The sequence below is a fragment of the Giraffa tippelskirchi genome, chromosome 7 (genome assembly GCF_054371585.1).
Source record: "Giraffa tippelskirchi isolate mGirTip1 chromosome 7, T2T-mGirTip1v1.2.pri, whole genome shotgun sequence".
NCBI lineage: Eukaryota > Metazoa > Chordata > Mammalia > Artiodactyla > Giraffidae > Giraffa > Giraffa tippelskirchi.
The window spans coordinates 25,123,576-25,140,201 of record NC_137281.1 but is presented as its reverse complement, the minus strand read 5'-3'; the positions used below and the strand labels follow the sequence as shown (position 1 = coordinate 25,140,201).

At 42.3% G+C, this 16,626-nt stretch overlaps 1 protein-coding gene and 1 long non-coding RNA gene across 3 annotated transcripts in view; one reads left to right on the top strand and one right to left on the bottom strand.

Moving 5' to 3' along the window:
* Positions 1–309: 309 nt before the first annotated feature.
* Positions 310–15,055, bottom strand: LOC145514587 (uncharacterized). Its single transcript, XR_014060256.1, has 4 exons — positions 14,906–15,055; positions 14,262–14,397; positions 3,604–3,693; positions 310–2,942 (listed from the first exon to the last, which is right to left on the bottom strand). It is a non-coding gene; the product is annotated as an uncharacterized LOC145514587 (long non-coding RNA).
* Positions 15,056–15,196: 141 nt separating this feature from the next.
* NFAT5 (nuclear factor of activated T cells 5) overlaps positions 15,197–16,626 on the top strand; it is a 110,889-nt gene continuing 109,459 nt past the window's right edge. For both annotated transcript variants that reach the window (XM_081512681.1, XM_081512674.1), the window contains exon 1: positions 15,197–15,641. The gene's annotated coding sequence lies outside the window, so the exon portion shown is untranslated. The remainder of the gene's footprint in view (positions 15,642–16,626) is intronic.

Sequence of the window (16,626 nt, the reverse complement as noted above, 5' to 3'; positions counted from 1 at the left end):
ATTGATTGAGATGACTGTAAGTTTGTCTCCTTTAAAATATTATTTCCATCTCACCTGTAACATTTATTTATCTTGTGACTTGTTTCAAACCAGGGTAGGAAGATTGATTTTATTATTTTAGAACATAGATTAGAAATATGTTTTCTGCCTGATTATAAATATTTTGTAAGTTGGATAAGAATAAACTGATTAAGGGACACAGAACTCTAAGAACTGTTAACTTGAAATACATTTCTTTAAATCAATTTGCCCATGTGATTATAAACTTTAAGAAATAGAAAAGAAAAAGATAAGACAAAGAGGAAAGACTTTATTCTTTATACATTCAAAATTTTATTTGAAATGATGTAATATGATTAAGGGGAATTTTAAAAAGAAAAATCTATAAAGCTGCCATCTAGGTGCAGATATTCTTATTGTTGCACAAATATTGTTGCAAATATTCTTATTGTTCCCTTAGCTCATTTTTTCCCCTATAATAACTCAGTGAGTGGCAAAGGTACTATTATAAGCCCATTTTGCAGAAGAAAAGATTGAGGCTTCAGAGTGATTAAGAGATTTATTTATTTACTAAGTGGCAGAGTAGAGACTCAAACTTCTGCTTTTCCATCTAATAGTTTTTGAGCTCCACCAAATCAGACAATGCCAGCCATTTTTCAGTTTAGAGTAGAACAATAATTAATGGGCCAAACTTTCTCAGTTACAAATTTTTCTCTTATGTGTTTTTCTTAAATGGATACCTCATGCTTGTCTGTATAAGATGCTGAAATAGATGGTTTCTGATGTAGCATGAAGTTATGTGTCTTGTGATTTTAAGTTTCCCCATCAGCATTTCTGCAGTGTTTTGGAGAGAGCTCAGATTTCCAGGTGTTGAGCCACAGGAAAATATTTTAAAATCATTGCATTATGTTATGCTGAGTAAGCCCTGGAACCCGCAAGCCAAACGCATTTTAGGTCCCAAAATAATGATGAAAAACTACTATGAACTTGCTTCATTCTCTCATTTCATACATTTTTTTTCCTTACTGCCCATCAAAGTAAAGCTTACGGAAGGATATATCCAAGGAAAATAGTTAAGATAAGGCTATAAACACAGATTAGCTACAAGGATTTTTATCTCAGTTCATTCTTATTGTTGCCTACTATCTTTCAGCCTTTGTCCATATACTCTTGTTTTTTGCACTTAAGATTATAGTATAGAGACACTTTTACTGAATAATAACAATAAGAGTTCATAGAATAAGTGTTCCTTATTTACAAAGGTTTTCAAAAAAAGGAAGTAAACTAAATGACAAAAGTAGATGATTGCCTAATTAAGATAGATTCTACAGTTAAGTACTTCTTTGTCATCACACACTCAGTTCAGTTCAGTCTCTCAGTCGTGTCCGACTCTTTGCGACCCCATGAACCGCAGCATGCCGCAGCATCCATCACCAGCTCCCGGAGTCCACCCAAACCCATGTCCATTGAGTTGGTGATGCCATCCAACCATCTCATCCTCTGTCGTCCCCTTCTTCTCCTGCCCTCAATGTTTCCCAGCATCAGGGTCTTTTCCAATGAGTCATCTCTTTGTATCAGGTGGCCAAAGTATTGGAGTTTCAGCTTCAACATCAGTCGTTCCAATGAACACCCAGGACTGATCTCCTTTAGGATGGACTGGTTGGATCTCCTTGCAGTTCAGGGGACTCTCAAGAGTCTTCTCCAATACCACAGTTCAAAAGCATCAATTCTTCAGCGCTCAGTTTTCTTTATGGTCCAACTCTCACATCCATACATGACCACTGGAAAAACCATAGCCTTGACTAGACGGACCTTTGTTGACAAAGTAATGTCTCTGCTTTTTAATATACTGTCTAGGTTGGTCATAACTTTCCTTCCAAGGAGTAAGTGTCTTTTAATTTCATGGCTGCAGTCACCATCTGCAGTGATTTTGGAGCCCAAGAAAAGAAAGTCTCTCACTGTTTCCATTGTTTCCTCATCTATTTGTCATGAAGCGATGGGACTGGATGCCATGATCTTAGTTTTCTGAATATTGAGCTTTAAGCCAACTTTTTCACTCTCCTCTTTCACTTTCATCAAGAGGCTCTTTAGTTCTTCTTCACTTTCTGCCATAAAAGTGGTGTCATCTGCATATCTGAGGTTATTGATAATTCTCCTGGCAACCTTGATTCCAGCTTGTGCTTCCTCCAGCCCAACGTTTCTCACATTATTAAGAATATTTATTGATGTGTACTGATATCCACAGTTATATCAAGAAAACAGGATAATAGTATACATGGTGCAGCTAATTCTTGTATATATAATGCAAATAAACATAGAAAATTTGATCTTCTCTAGGTGGTGGTTTAGTTTTTGACTAATTGTTAATTATTACCTTCTTATTTATATATATATATTTTTTTACAGTGAACACATTGTTTTTGCAGTATAAAACCTCCATATAACTTTTTTTAAGTGAAAAAAAACCCTACTCAGGCCTTTATAAAGCATTAGTGAACATGTGATTTACTGCTACGTTCTGTCAACTTAAAGAGTGAAGGGGGAGGAAATGGCTGTGTCCAGAATTTAGTTTAGATCTAAGAATTTCTTCAAGGTAAGTCCTTCAAATCTGTTAAAATGGTAAGAGTCTAGGGAATCTCCTGGTGCTCCAATGGTTAGGACTCTGCTTTTACTTCGTGGGCCAAGATTTGATCCGGGAACGAAGATCTTGCAAGTTACAAGAGTGGTGGGAGGAAGGGAAGGTAAAGATACAGGTGAAACACTTAAGTGAAGGGAGGTGATCAGATTGCTGACTCCTGGGGCTGACCTGAATGTAGAGTGCCAGAGACATTTAAAGGTAGAAAACTGAAGACTTTCTAAAGCTGGCTTCCCAGGATACAAATTGCCTTGGTAATGACTCTGAGATGTAGTCAGTTAACAAGCATGCATTGTGGACAGGAGTTCTGAGGAGAGAAAAGAAATAGAAATTCATATTTCAATTATTCATTCATCCAGCCATTGCTCAGCCATTATCGATTACTCTCTACACACCCTGCATTGTGCTAAGTGTTGGGCTCTATTCTGTATAAGTTTATAATTTAGTTGGAGAGATAAAAGATGAGCCTCTAAATCATTTGAGAAGTACATACTGGAAACTAGGAGGGAAAACCAGAGAACTTAGTTCAATTAAAGGAGACATCAGAATAGTGGAGATGAGTAGGAACAGGCTTCCTGAAGATTGAAATAAAAAAGTTGAAGGAAGTTTCACAAAAGAGAAAGTAAACATGAAGGGTTTCTGACTAATAATCTGATAGCTCACATGGACCTATAGTCTTTTCATTTATGAGATGTACTGCTACTTCTCCAAAATTTGAGATTTTAAAAATGTGCTCCCTTTCCACAAAACATTCACTTGTTTTTTGTTAAGAAAAGATTAGAGGGAATTCCCTGGTGGTCCAGTGGTTAGAACGCTGCATGTTCACTGCTAAACCTGTGGGTTCAATCCCTGGTTGAGGGCAACTAAGGTTGCACAAGCTTCGAGGCACAGCCAGAAAAGAAAAAGGAAAGAAATAGGCAAAATGAAATAGAAGATTAGAATCACAGAATTTCAGAGAGGGAGTTTACCTTTGTTATTATAAAGTCTGTGGAAGGTGCTGTGGTCGTTTGTAATCGTCTACCCAACATCTGTTCTCCCCTTTTTCCTTGCCAACTGACCTGCAATTGAATTTAGAGCATCAGTGTAGCCATCTAGTGTACCTACACAGTTCTCAGGCTTCTTTGAGCTGAGATGATCATGTGACACCATTCTGGCCAATGATATGGAAGTAGAAGCCACTGTGTGGGTGTTCCAGGAATCAGAGTTGCTCTTTTTACCCTTCATCTTTCCATTTGCCTCTCACCTAGAATGCAGACAGGATGCCTAGAGGTGACAGTCATCTTGCAAACATATGAACAAGGGCCCAAATCTCAAACTCTGGCAGAGGGGAAAGCCTGTGTGCCTGATGGCATTGCAGGACTTCAGGACTAGTCCTGGATTGCCTAATCCAGACTCATTGCATGATAAAAATAAAATCTGTGAGCCACTGGTTATGTTGTTGTTCAGTCACTAAGTCACATCTGACTCTTTGCAACCCCGTGGACTGCAGCCTGCCAGGCTTCCTTGTTGTTCACTATCTCTTGGGAGTTTGCTCAAACTTATGTCCATTGAGTTGATAGTACCATCCAAACATCCCATCCTCTGTCGCCCTCTTCTCCTGACTTCAATCTTTCCCAGCATCAGGGATTTTCCCAGTGAGTCAGCTTTTCACATCAGGTGACCAAAGTATTGGAGCCTCAGCTTCAGTATCAGTCCTTCCAATGAATATGCACGGTGTTTCCATTAGGATTGATTGGTCTGATCTCTTAGCTGTCCAAAGGACTCTCAAGAGTCTTTTCCAGCACCACAATTCAAAAGCATAAGTTCTTTGGCGCTCAGCTTTCATTATGGTACAACTCTCATATCCGTACATGCCTACTGGAAAAACCATAGCTTTGACTATATGGACATTTGTTGGCAAAGTCAGGTCTTTGCTAAATCTGCTGTCTAGGTTTGTCATAGCTATTTTTCCAAGAAGCAAGCATCTTTTAATTTCATGGCTGCAGTCACCATCTTCAGTGATTTTGGAGCCCAAGGAAAAATCTGTCTCTGTTTCCACTTTTCCCCATCTATTTGCCATGAAGTGATGGGACCAGCTGCCATAATCTTAGTTTTATGACTGTTGAGTTTTAAGCCAGCTTTTTCGCTCTCCTCTTTCACCCTCCTAAAGAGGCTCTTCAGTTTCTCTTCACTTTCTGCCATTAGAATGGTGTTACCTGCATATCTGAGGTTGTTGATATTTCTCCCGGCAATCTTGATTCCAGCTTGTGATTCATCCAGTCTGGCATTTCACATGATGTACTCTGCATAGAAGCTAAATAAGCAGGGTGACAGTATACAGCCTTGATGTACTGTTTTCCTAGTTTTGAACCAGTCCATTATTCCATGTTGGGTTCTGCCTTTAGCTTCTTGACCTGCATACAGGTTTCTCAGGAGAAAGGTAAGGTGGTTTGGAGAACCAAATTCTCTTGAAGAATTTTCCATATACACAGTCAAAGGCTTTTGTATAGTCAGTGAAGCAGAAGTAGATGTTTTTCTGCAACGGCCTTGCTTTCTCTATGATCCAATGAATGTTGGCAATTTGATCTCTGTTTCCTCTGCCTTTTCTAAATCCAGCTTTTATATTTGGAAGTCCTCAGTTCATGTTCTACTAAAGCCTATTTTGAAGGATTTTGAGCATTACCTTGCTAGCATGTGAAATGAGCACAATTGTATGGTGGTCTGAACGATCTTTGTCATTGCCTTTCTTTGGAATTGGAATGAAAACTGATCTTTTTCAGTCCTGCGGCCACTGCTGAGTTTTCCAAATTTGCTGGCACATTAAGTGCAGCACTTTAACAGAATCATCTTTTAGGATTTGAAATAGCTCAGCTGGAATCCCATGACCTCCACTAACTTTGTTTGTAGTAATGCTTTCTAAGGCCCACTTGACTTCACACTCCAGGATGTGTGGCTCTAGGTGAGTGGCCATACCATCATGGTTATCCAGGCCATTAAGGCCTTTTTTGTATAGTTCTTCTGTGTATTCTTGTTGCCTCTTCTTAATCTCTTCTGCTTCTGTTAGGTTCTTGATATTTCTGTTCTTATTGTGCCCATCTTTGCATGAAATGTTCCCTTGGTATCTCCAATTTTGTTGAAGAGATCTCTAGACTTTCCCATTCAATTGTTTTGCTCTCTTTCTTTGCATTGTTCACTTACGAAGGCTTTCTTATCTCCTTGCTATTCTCTGCAGCTCTGCATTCAGTTGGGTATATCTTACCTTGTCTCCTTTGCCTTTCACTTTTCTTCTTTTCTGAGCTATTTGTAAGGCCTCCTCAGACAACCACTTTGCCTCTTGCATTTCTTTTTCTTTGGGATAGTTTTAGTCACTGCCTCCTGTACAGTGTTATAAACCTCCGTCCATAGTTCTTCAGGGACTCTGTCTACCAGATCTGATCCCTTGAATCTATCTGTCACTTCCACTGTATAATCGTAAGGGATTTGATATAAGTCATACTTAAATGACCTAGTGGTTTTCCGTACTTTCTGCAGTTTAAGTCTGAATTTGCAATAAGGATCTCATGATCTGAGCCACGGTCAGCTCCAGGTCTTGTTTTTGCTGACTGTGTAGAACTTCTCCATCTTTGGCTACAAAGAGTATATTCAGTCTGATTTCGGAATTGACCACTTTGTGATGTCCATGTGTAGACGTCATCTCTTGTGTTGTTGGAAGAGAGTGTTTGCTATGATCAGTGAGTTCCCTTGGCAAAACTCTGTTAACCTTTGCCCTGCTTCCTTTTATACTCCAAGGCCAAACTTGCCTGTCACTCCAGGTATCTCTTGACTTCCTTTTGCATTGCAGCCCCCTGTGATGAAAAGGACATCTTTTGGGGGTGTTAGTTCTAGAAGGTCTTGTAGGTCTTCATAGAACTGTTCAACTTCAGCTTCTTCATCATCAGTGCTTGCGGCATAGACTTGGATTACTGTGATACTGAATGGTTTGCCTTGGAAGTGAACCGAAATAATTCTGTCGTTTTTGAGATTGCACCCAGGTACTGCATTTTAGACTCTTTTGTTGCCTATAAGGGGTACTCTGTTTCTTCTAAGGTATCCTTGCCCACAGCAGTAGACATAATGGTCATCTGAATTAAATTTTCCTGTTCCCATCCATTTTAGTTCATTAATTCCTAAGAGGTCGATATTCACTCTTGCCATTGCCTACTTGACCATGTCCAATTTACCTTGATTCATGGACCTGACATCCAGATTCCTATGCAATATTGTTCTTTACAGCATCGGACTTTTATTTTCATCACCAGACACATCCACAACTGAGTGTTGTTTCCGCTTTGGCCCAGTCTCTTCATTCTTTGTGGAGCAATTTCTCTGCTCTTCCCCAGAAGCATATTGGACACTTACTGACCTGGGGGGTTCATCTTCCAGTATCCTATCTTTTTGCCTCTTCACACTGTTCATGGGGTTCTGGAGGCAAGGGTACTGGAGTGGTTTGCCATTCCCTTCTCCAGTGGACCACGTTTTGTCAGAACTCTCCACCATGACTCGTCTGTCTTGAGTGGCCCTGCACAACATGGTTCTAGCATCTAAACACAATGCCTGCTTGATAAATAATCTGACCCACTTATTTCACAGAGAGGAGACAAAGGGCCAAGAAAGTTCCATAACCCTGGAGAGAGTGTATCAAGTTAAGACTTTCTCTCTTTGAAGTGACTGAAGACCCAATCCCATACCTCCCATGGAAAAAAAGTTTAAAAACGGATTCATCAATTCAAATCATTGAAGTCAGGCGTGGTTTCCTCCAGAAACTCAAATGACTTTTTTGGGTTGTCTTTTGTCCCCCCCTCTCTCCACTTCTTGGCATCACTTTCTCTGTTCCCTCCATCTCAGACAGGCTCTTTCCTCTGTGTGGCAACGTGACGCCAGCTGCTCCAGCCTGACCCCACCCACGATTAAGTCCAGTGGGCAAGCCAGAACTCCTCCACAGAGGAGAGTCACCCCGCTCAGGAGAAGCGTGACTGCCTGCTAGGCATTCCAAAAGGGCACATCCTCTGCTTAGTATGTGCTGAGAACTAGAACTTAAAGGACCCCTGGTTCCAATTCAGTTTACTTGCCACTTTATCAAATACCCTCTGCTAGACTTAAATAGGCATATGTGACATCCATGAGAAATACAAATCTGTCCCATAGTCCCTCGGATCATGTGATCACATGCTCCTTAGGTAGTTTTTGGCCACTGATGTATATGTGAACCCTGACGAGAAAATACCAAGTCTATCTAGAAGCAATTAGAACTCTAAAGATTGCCCCCGACTCTGAAGACAAAGTCACATTTGGACCTTAGGGTGAATCTGCTCAAGAGCAGTAATAAAAATTACGTCTTCCTTTTTCATTGTGGAGGGATATCTACTAGATCACCTCTCCATGGGTTTTTCTCTCATGTTTTTCTCTTCCTGAATTTCCCCCCTTTTCCTATCTCTTGCACCCCCAAAAGGATACTTACTTAATGACTATGAAGGGCAGACTATCTATTTGTTCCTTAGGGCTCCAGTTCAGGCAGTCAGGGCTCAGTTCAGAGTTCCTGCACCTTCTTTTGTACCTGGCTTTCAAATGCTTTTGTCTTGGTCCAGACCTCACAGAGTAAACCTTAAGTCCATTATTACCCAACTCTTCCATGAATGGAATGTTTGCAAACTGATCTTCTTTAAAAACATCATGGTTGCTTTTTATTTCTACAAGCCTTTTTGTTTATTTCCTTTTTTTTTTTCCCCAAAATTGTTGGCCTTTAGGATTTTTTTTAAGCAATAATTTTATTTATTTATTTATGACTGTGCTAGGTCTTCTTTTTCTCTGCTCTCTAGTTGTGGTGCAAGGGCTTCTCATTGCGGCGGCTTCTCTTGTTGTGGAGCACGGGCTTCAGTAGTTGTGGCTCTAGAGCTCAGGCTCAATAGTTGTGGCGCAAGGGCTTAGTTGCTCCGCAGCATGTGGGATTCTCCCAGATCAGAGATCGAACCTGGATCTTCCACACTGGCAGGTGGATTCTTTACCACTAAGCCACCAGGGAAGCCCTAGGATTCTTGAAATTCTTCCAAACATAGATACTCTGAAGGTGAGGATTTAAGGGCTTCAGTGTTAATGCTGATGTATGTTTAGAGTGAAAATTGGAATGCAAGTTCATATAGATTTGTTTCTTACCAGTTTACTCCTTAACTGAGTTTCAGCAAATTGTGTTTACTTGGATTTCCTATTGGTAAGAAGTAAATGTAGGATAATTTCTTTTCTGGTTAGAGTTTTTGCTGCTCTGGATAACAAAGTGTAAAGTCTCTTGAGGGTAGTTCACATTTAGTGGTATTTGTATCTCCATTAAATATTATTTTTTTGATAGGTTAAGCTCCTGGGCTGCAACGATGAAGAAACTGTTGGTGGATGTTTCAAACCTTTGTCCCATTATCTTCTTTTCTTGAATATCTTCAGACTGTTTTGTCTCCCTCACTCATCCTTTAAGCATTTTTGAGTTCTTCTGATTCTACTTTCGTACTATGTACACAAAGCCTTCCTTCCATTTTTTTCAGGCTCTTCTTTTTCAGGCCTTATTCGTCTTGGCTGGGTTCTCTTTCCAGCCTCTCAGCTGCCAATTTACTCTCTACACTGCTACCTCTGTTACTTTCTTAAAATACAACTCTGGGCAGGTCATCTCCCTTCTCAAAAAAACCTTCAGTGGTTCCCCAGTACCTATAGGATAAAGAACAAAATGTTTGGCATAAAGTTTAAGGCCTTTCACCTCTGTCCTTTTTTCTTTTTTTGTTTCTCCTTTCAGTCTATCCATCTCTGTACTCAGCATCAAATTCCTATTAAAATATCTATAAATGGTTTATTAGAGAGTTTGTTTCATTTTGTCTTGGTGCTAAATTATGTGCTCACAGTAAATTATAAGTTATTTAAGGCAAGGAGGTGTTTTATCTATTTTGATCTTCTTATTGACTGTACAAGCAGTGTTCACAATATACTAGAGAGAGACCCATGAAATGTAATTCACTGTGTTAATTGCTCTACTAACAGTTTGAACAAAATGCTATGGGAACCCAGAGGGGAGAAAAATTAATATTGCTTGGAATGGTTCAGGATGGATTCACAGATGATCTAATATCTGAGGTGGACTTTGAAGGATAAGTAGGATTGGTGCAGGTAGAGAAACTGAATAAATAAATGAATGAATATTCTCTCTAAGCCTCATATTTTATAATTAGATCCTAACACCTGTGGGTAGATCCCTTTGTGTCACTTCCCCATGTCTGGAGCAGTCCACATTTCTTTATTCAGCTGAAAGACATGTTTCTCAGGTGGAATATGTTATTTCCAAAGCAGTCTAGTTTATCCTATAACTTCAGCTTAGCCCTTCAATTCTGGAGCTTAGATGTGGATGACCAATTCAACTATTTTGTCAGTGCATCCTTAACCTAAGTATTTAGCCACAATCCTCAGCAAAGCTGAGAAAAACACATTCTGCTTCTTTGACCATCTACTGACAAAGTCCAATGAAGCCCAGGTATTTCTTGGAATACTTGTATCAACACAAAATAGCTGTGATGCATCACAATATAAACATTGGTATGTTAGAACTTTGCTCAGCAATGATCTAGCCTCTTTTAACCACTTTACAAAATTAGGGTTGGAGTGAAGAGATATCAGCCGTGGAGGATAGTGGGGGAGGAGAAAGAGTGACAGGTGCCATTCCTTCCTCTTCCCCTCTATCAGCTTAAAAAGCAAAAGGATAAATCATTTCTAGATACCTGTACAGAATTCTAGCTAAGCACCTGTCACAGTGTGAGCTTGTTTACAGGTCAGCTCCTCCATTAGACTGAGAGTAAATTTCTCATAGGGCTTCCCTGGTGGCTCAGACAGTAAAGAATCCACCTGCAATGAGGGAGACCTGGGTTTGATCCCTAACTTGGGAGGATCCCCTAGAGGAGGGTAACCCACTCCAGTATTCTTGCCTGGAGAATCCCCATGGACAGAGGAGACTGGTGGGCTACAGTCCATGGGGTTGCAAAGAGTTGGACATGAGTGAGCCACTAAGCACACACACACACACACACACACACACATATTTCTCATATTCATCTTTGTAAAAATCTTCATGTTTCTTGTACCTAGCATGGTTCCCAGAACCCATTTGTGGAAAGACATAAGAATAGATAGTATTCACACAGAGGAATGGTTTTTCATTTTTTTCCAGGTTAAGTATATTTCTTTTTCCGAAAATGTAGAAAGTTAAAGACTTTCATCCTAAAGAAAGAGAGATATGTAGGTACATACTTAGAAAAATTTGTATACAAGTTTAAGGAGATCACAGATGTCTTGAAGAAAACCAAGGGACTTCAGGTTAAAATTCCATGAATTGAGAGAGGGTAATAGGAGATTGTAATGGGAGATTGTAAAACCACTTCTAATTTGTACTCTTGGTCAAACTAATATCACAGCCAAGGTGGGGCTACTAGACTCAATATATATTATAATTAGATGTGGAAAGAGCACCATGGCAAAGATAGGTGGTGGTATCAAGGCCAGTGTGAATAAGGACTTGAGCAGTTTGCTTAAGTCTAATCTGCCTACTCTTGGGATGGGATGACCTAGAGATGTCTTCCTTCCTTTCTTGGTTTAAAGGGATCAAGGATTTCTATTTTCCCATTTAAGTTACTCCTCCCTGATCCACCCTTTGAATTCCTCTGGCATTTACCTCTTTCCTCACTGCTAAATCCTCTGGATTCAAACTGATTGCACTGTATCTCAGAACTTGCAATTATTCTAAATCTTGAGAGACTTTTGTCTCCATTGGGTCTTCAAATGAAAACTCTGACCCAGACCAAGCAACTCATAAAATGCCAAAGTACTTCATCAAAGTGAATGAGATGCCTGATTATCAGATTTAGGTGCACTTTGAAAGATGTCAGAAGTGAGAACATTCTAAACTCCATGGCAAAACTATCAAAACAAATTTCACCTTCAGAAATATTTGCTAGAACATGTTCTAGGGGTGAAAATTGATGCATAAACATCATCAAATAAGAATTCAGTTACAGTTTCAGCACAAATGCTGTCACTGCTATTTCCCACCACTATCAATTCTCCATTATTATGAAGGAGTGCTCCCAAGGTGGGGCAAAGATTATTTGCACTCTAAAGTTTTTTTTGTCTGTTTCTTGAATTGCTCTGGAAATTTTCCTTTCAGGTTTTGTGTTTGTTTAGCAGGTTCACTACAATATACGTGTGACTAAAATTATTTTAAAAGCCTTAATTGTATTAGAATGACGAAAATTCTGAAGATCTTGTGACAACACATGCCTCTATTCTGTATGAGTTTATTTAATTCCTTTTCAGTGGTTGATATTTGAACCTCTTTCAGTGAGAGCAGATCCAGCTATTCACTAAGGTGTTTAAACAGGTCCAGGAGGGGTTAAAGAACACACCGTCAGTGTAAGAACTGCCACTCTATTGCATAATCTACACAACCTTGTAGTTGAATCTGGGCTTCTGGGAACATCTTAATCAAATAACTAGGGAATATGATATAACAATTAGGAAGTAATATAAAGAAATTCTACAAACTATTAAGTCTTCTTTATGTTTTGTCCCATGATTCTATTGTAATTTCCAGTGAGAGGAAATTTCCAAATTTTATATGCTTAAAGTTTTACTTCATGTTGTGCATAGAAAAAGTTTTATGAAGGTGTATGTTCTGGTGAAAGTGTTAGTCACTCAGTTGTGTTCAACTCTTTGCAACCCCATCGACTGTAGCCCACCAGGCTCCGCTGTCCATGGAATTCTCCAGGCAAAAATACTGGAGTGGGTTGCCATTTCTTTCTCCAGGGGATCTTCCCGACCCAGGGATCAAAGCCGGGTCTCCTGAATTGAAGGCATATTCTTTATAGTCTGAACCACCAAGGGGGTGCTAATATGTTCTAGTAATAGAGTGGTTTTTAAAATATAAAATGAGACTACTTCAAATATCAAATAAAATATCAAATAATCAAAATGCTGCTGCTAAGTTGCTTCAGTCGTGTCCAACTCTGTGCAACCCCACAGACGGCAGCCCATCAGGCTCCGCAGTCCCTGGGATTCTCGAGGCAAGAATACTGGAGTGGGTTGCCATTTCCTTCTCCAATACTCAAAATATCAAATATAAATAAAAGGGAAAGCAAATGAGATATTAATGACCAGAAAAGGAAATACCATCGGAACTTGAGGGTGCATGTAATTTACTAAAAACACAGTGATCAGATAATTGATAATTATTTTTGGTAACCTTGAATATTAGGAAGGTCATACTGTATTTTTGTGATCAGAGCAGAGCAAACACTGTTTACTAGTGAATCTGTATTTTTAGTCACTGAAAATCTGCCTGTCTATGTTATTGCAAAGCATGACCATGAAAACTATCCATTTAAGCGTTTTTGGTGGGTTTTTTTTTTTAAGTATCTCTGCGAAAGGATGGGAGGTGGAGTTAACCACTGAGTTTTCAAATGTTTGTTTAGATATAATCACTGCTTGATGCAGGGCTTGATGGAGTGGGTCTTGAGCCCAAAGAATCCCTGGAATTCAGTTGAGGTCAAGTTACTCTTTAGGGAACCCTTATTCACTTTGCTTTTACTCAATCAGGGAAAATCTGATTAACATAAACAACAAAGCTTAGCACAGTACTAGGAAAAAAGTCATAAAAGGGCAGAGAAGTATTAAGGGAAAGGGGAAGGAAGAGGGCTTGCTAATTCTTGACTTGTTAATTAGGGTCAGGACAGCAATGGGGATTTCCTATACCCTAAGTTTGTTGAATGATTACATAGGTCTGGGGGAGAGGGATAAGCTCAGAGTGACTCACTCAACTTTTTTTTTTTTGTATTGGGGTTCTGCCTGGTACCTTGCAATTTCCTCTTCTCACATTATGTATGGACTCATGGAGTGGGGAGGTCTCCAACAGGTGTTCACACCCACTTAGATTCAAAAGCTTTGGCCTAAGCCTTGGACTGTTGGGCAATGTGGGGTTTGAATCTTCCTCTCTCAAATGAATGGGACTTTGGCCCATTTTGAAGTGACTTCCGTTGGGACTTGTTACAACAGCATACAGCGGTGATGTACATTTGAGAATAATTTCTGGTTCTGCTTTGCCATCTTGGGGTGGCTCTGAAAAGCTTTCTTACCTCTGACAGGAAGAGAATGTTCACAGGGTTGATTACTACACAGAAGGCAGTGAAGAGAATTGGGCAACCTGACTCAGATGGAAAGATGGAAAGATAGGTAGACTCTGGTGACACAAGTTTAAATTCCAGGTCTGCAGGTAAAGCTTTGCAGAGGCCCCCACCCCACAGACACCTGCACAGGGGTCTCCTTTGCTTAGGGCTTCTCCCTTATCCCCACCACTCCAAGTCCAGATGAACTGCTCAAACTCTTAGGGGAAAGGTTCTACAAACCTTTTGTGTGCATGTCTGTATATACACACATATATGTATATATATATAAAAGACCAATGTTTTTTATGATTTGTAACTATCTTTGTAAATAATAGAAACTAAACCAACTCAAATAGCTTAAAAATATTGCCCCAGTGGCTGCTGGCATTACTATTCCACACAAGAGTAAAATTATTTCCTATGTAGCATACCTTGCACTCCAATTGATATGATTTGATTGATTTTTAATAACTTGATTAAAAATTTCTCAGAAGTCTATTAGAGTCAGGAAACGGTCTGCGGTGTACGTGAGAATTTTCAGTTTTTGCACCGGAAACTTCTGGTCTCCTGAACAGAACAGCAAAAACTCAATTAAATTTGTCCTTCCTCCATTCTTGTCTAGTCCACAGGTTAAAAAAAAGAAAAACTGTAAGAATGGTTTTTAAATTTGCTTTTTTCCCTCTACAACAGTCATGTGGATTCATAGGACTCAGGTTTTAAATTGACTTTTATCTCCCAGCACACTGAGAGACTTAAATTGTTTTTTTTTTTCAGCCTCTAAAAGTTGGGGGTGGGGAGGAGAGAAAGAAGGGGAAGGGTAGAGATGGGAGAGAAGGTACTTTAATTTAAAAACAACCAATAACTCGAGGTTTTCAGGATATGGTCTGCCATTTCCTAATTAAGAAATGAGTTTGATAGTCTTTCGGCCAACTCAATTCAGACATTGCTATGAAAACCCCAAAGGAGTGGTAACTCCAACGGACGAGACTCCACTCCCCTCTGAGACCCCACGCCTGCCCGCACGGGATGTCCCGGGTCTGGGGGAGGGGGGTCTCTCCCCTCTTCCCGGAGACACCTCGGCTCCCCTAGGTCTGTTCCTCCTGCGCTCAGCTCGGAGCTGGGCCGGCCGCCTCCGGCTGGCCGCCACCAGGTCGGTGCAAATACCTTTTCCCTCCCCGGGGCCCCAGGCGCGGACACCTCCCAGCCTCCCTCCCTCGCGGCAGGCGGGGCCGTTTCCCAGCTCGGGAACAGCAGCCTGGGGCCGCGGCAGCAGGAAGCGGAGCCCTTGTTGATGCTGTTCCGTGGCGCGCCTCCCCGCCCGCCGGTAGTCGCCTGGGCTATTCCCTGCTCTGGGGCGCCCCCCTCCGCGCATGCGCAGTGCCTCGCGGGAGGCGGGGCTCAGATTCCTGTCAGCGGCGGCGGCGGTGGCGGCGACCGTCAGTTTTCGCTGAGGAGAAGCACGAAGCGGACCCGTTGGCTCTCCCCCTCCCTTTCCCCCGTCCTGAACCCCCCCTCCTGGCTCGCCGGGAATTAGCCCCCGTGGAGTTTCCCCTCCACCCCGCCGCTGTTTCCTCGGTTCGTCGGCTCGGTGGAAGTCACTGCCCTCGAGGAGGAGGCAGCGGCAGCCGCCCTCGCCTGCTGCCCCTGGTTCGGTGCCCGCGGTCCCGGAGAGGAGGTGCCGCCGCCACCGCCGCTCCCCCCCTCCCGCTGCCCTCGGGCCGGGCTGGGTCGAGTTGCGATGCCCTCGGACTTCATCTCATTGCTCAGCGCGGACCTAGACCTGGAGTCGCCCAAGTCCCTGTACTCTCGAGGTGAGTCAGGCTGGGGGCTGGGGTGTGTGTGGGGGAAGCGCGGAGGCCCGACCCAGGGGGAGCCGGAGGGGTCCCAGTTGGGGGGCGGCCGAGCCTCCGCCGGCATGGCCTGTCTTGAGCGGGTGGTGAGGAGAGGCCGAGGGGCTGGGGGTGGTGGTGGAAGGGGCCCGAGAGGAGTGGTGACCCCTCCCCCGTGGAGCCGCCTGCCGCCCGGGGCCCAAATGCCGTCGGCCCCCGCGTCTCTGCGGCCCCCGGTGGCTCTGAGCGCCCCTCGGTGGTGGGCCTCTCCCCTCTCCCCGAGCGGCCGGCCCCGGCCTCCCGGGCTTGGGGATCACCCAGGACTGGGCCCCGCGCTGGAGCCGCCGCGATCTGGGCGCCGTGGCTCCTCTTACCAGGACCACCCTCCCCAGCAAAGTTGCCTCCAAAGGGGCAGTGTATCCTGGAGCTGGTTCTGGGTTCAGGATCACCATTTTTCTCCCCTTCCAGGTTGTTTGTGCGCCGTGGTTCTCCCCCCTCTCTCTCCGGCCTAGTCCACTCCCTCCCCTTGTTGGGACGGCCCCCCTCGACCAGGCGTCCTTCTTTCCTCGTCATCTTATTGCTGGGAAGAGCCCGAATTTTCTTTTCTTTTCTTTTTTCTCTCTTTCCACCTCTGTGGCATTCTAATTACTTACTTCTCTCTCTGTTTTACAAAGAGAGGGGTGCTCTCTCTGCATTAGTTTTATTCCTCTCCTGTCCCAGGGGTACCAGCTCAGGGCACAGAAGCTGTCCTTTGAGAATTTTCTTTCTTTTTTGGGGCTTGTTGTAGGGAGGGGGCATTGGACAGAGTTTCCAGTTTTAAAACTCTGTTGGCTAAGGCTTGGAGGGGATTCCCGGGATATAAAATATTAACACTTGAGCTGATCTCTACTGGGGTTAAATTCCTATACTGGACACAAGAATGTGTTAGGACAGGTTCCTTGTGCGAGGGCTATCAAACCAAAATTCT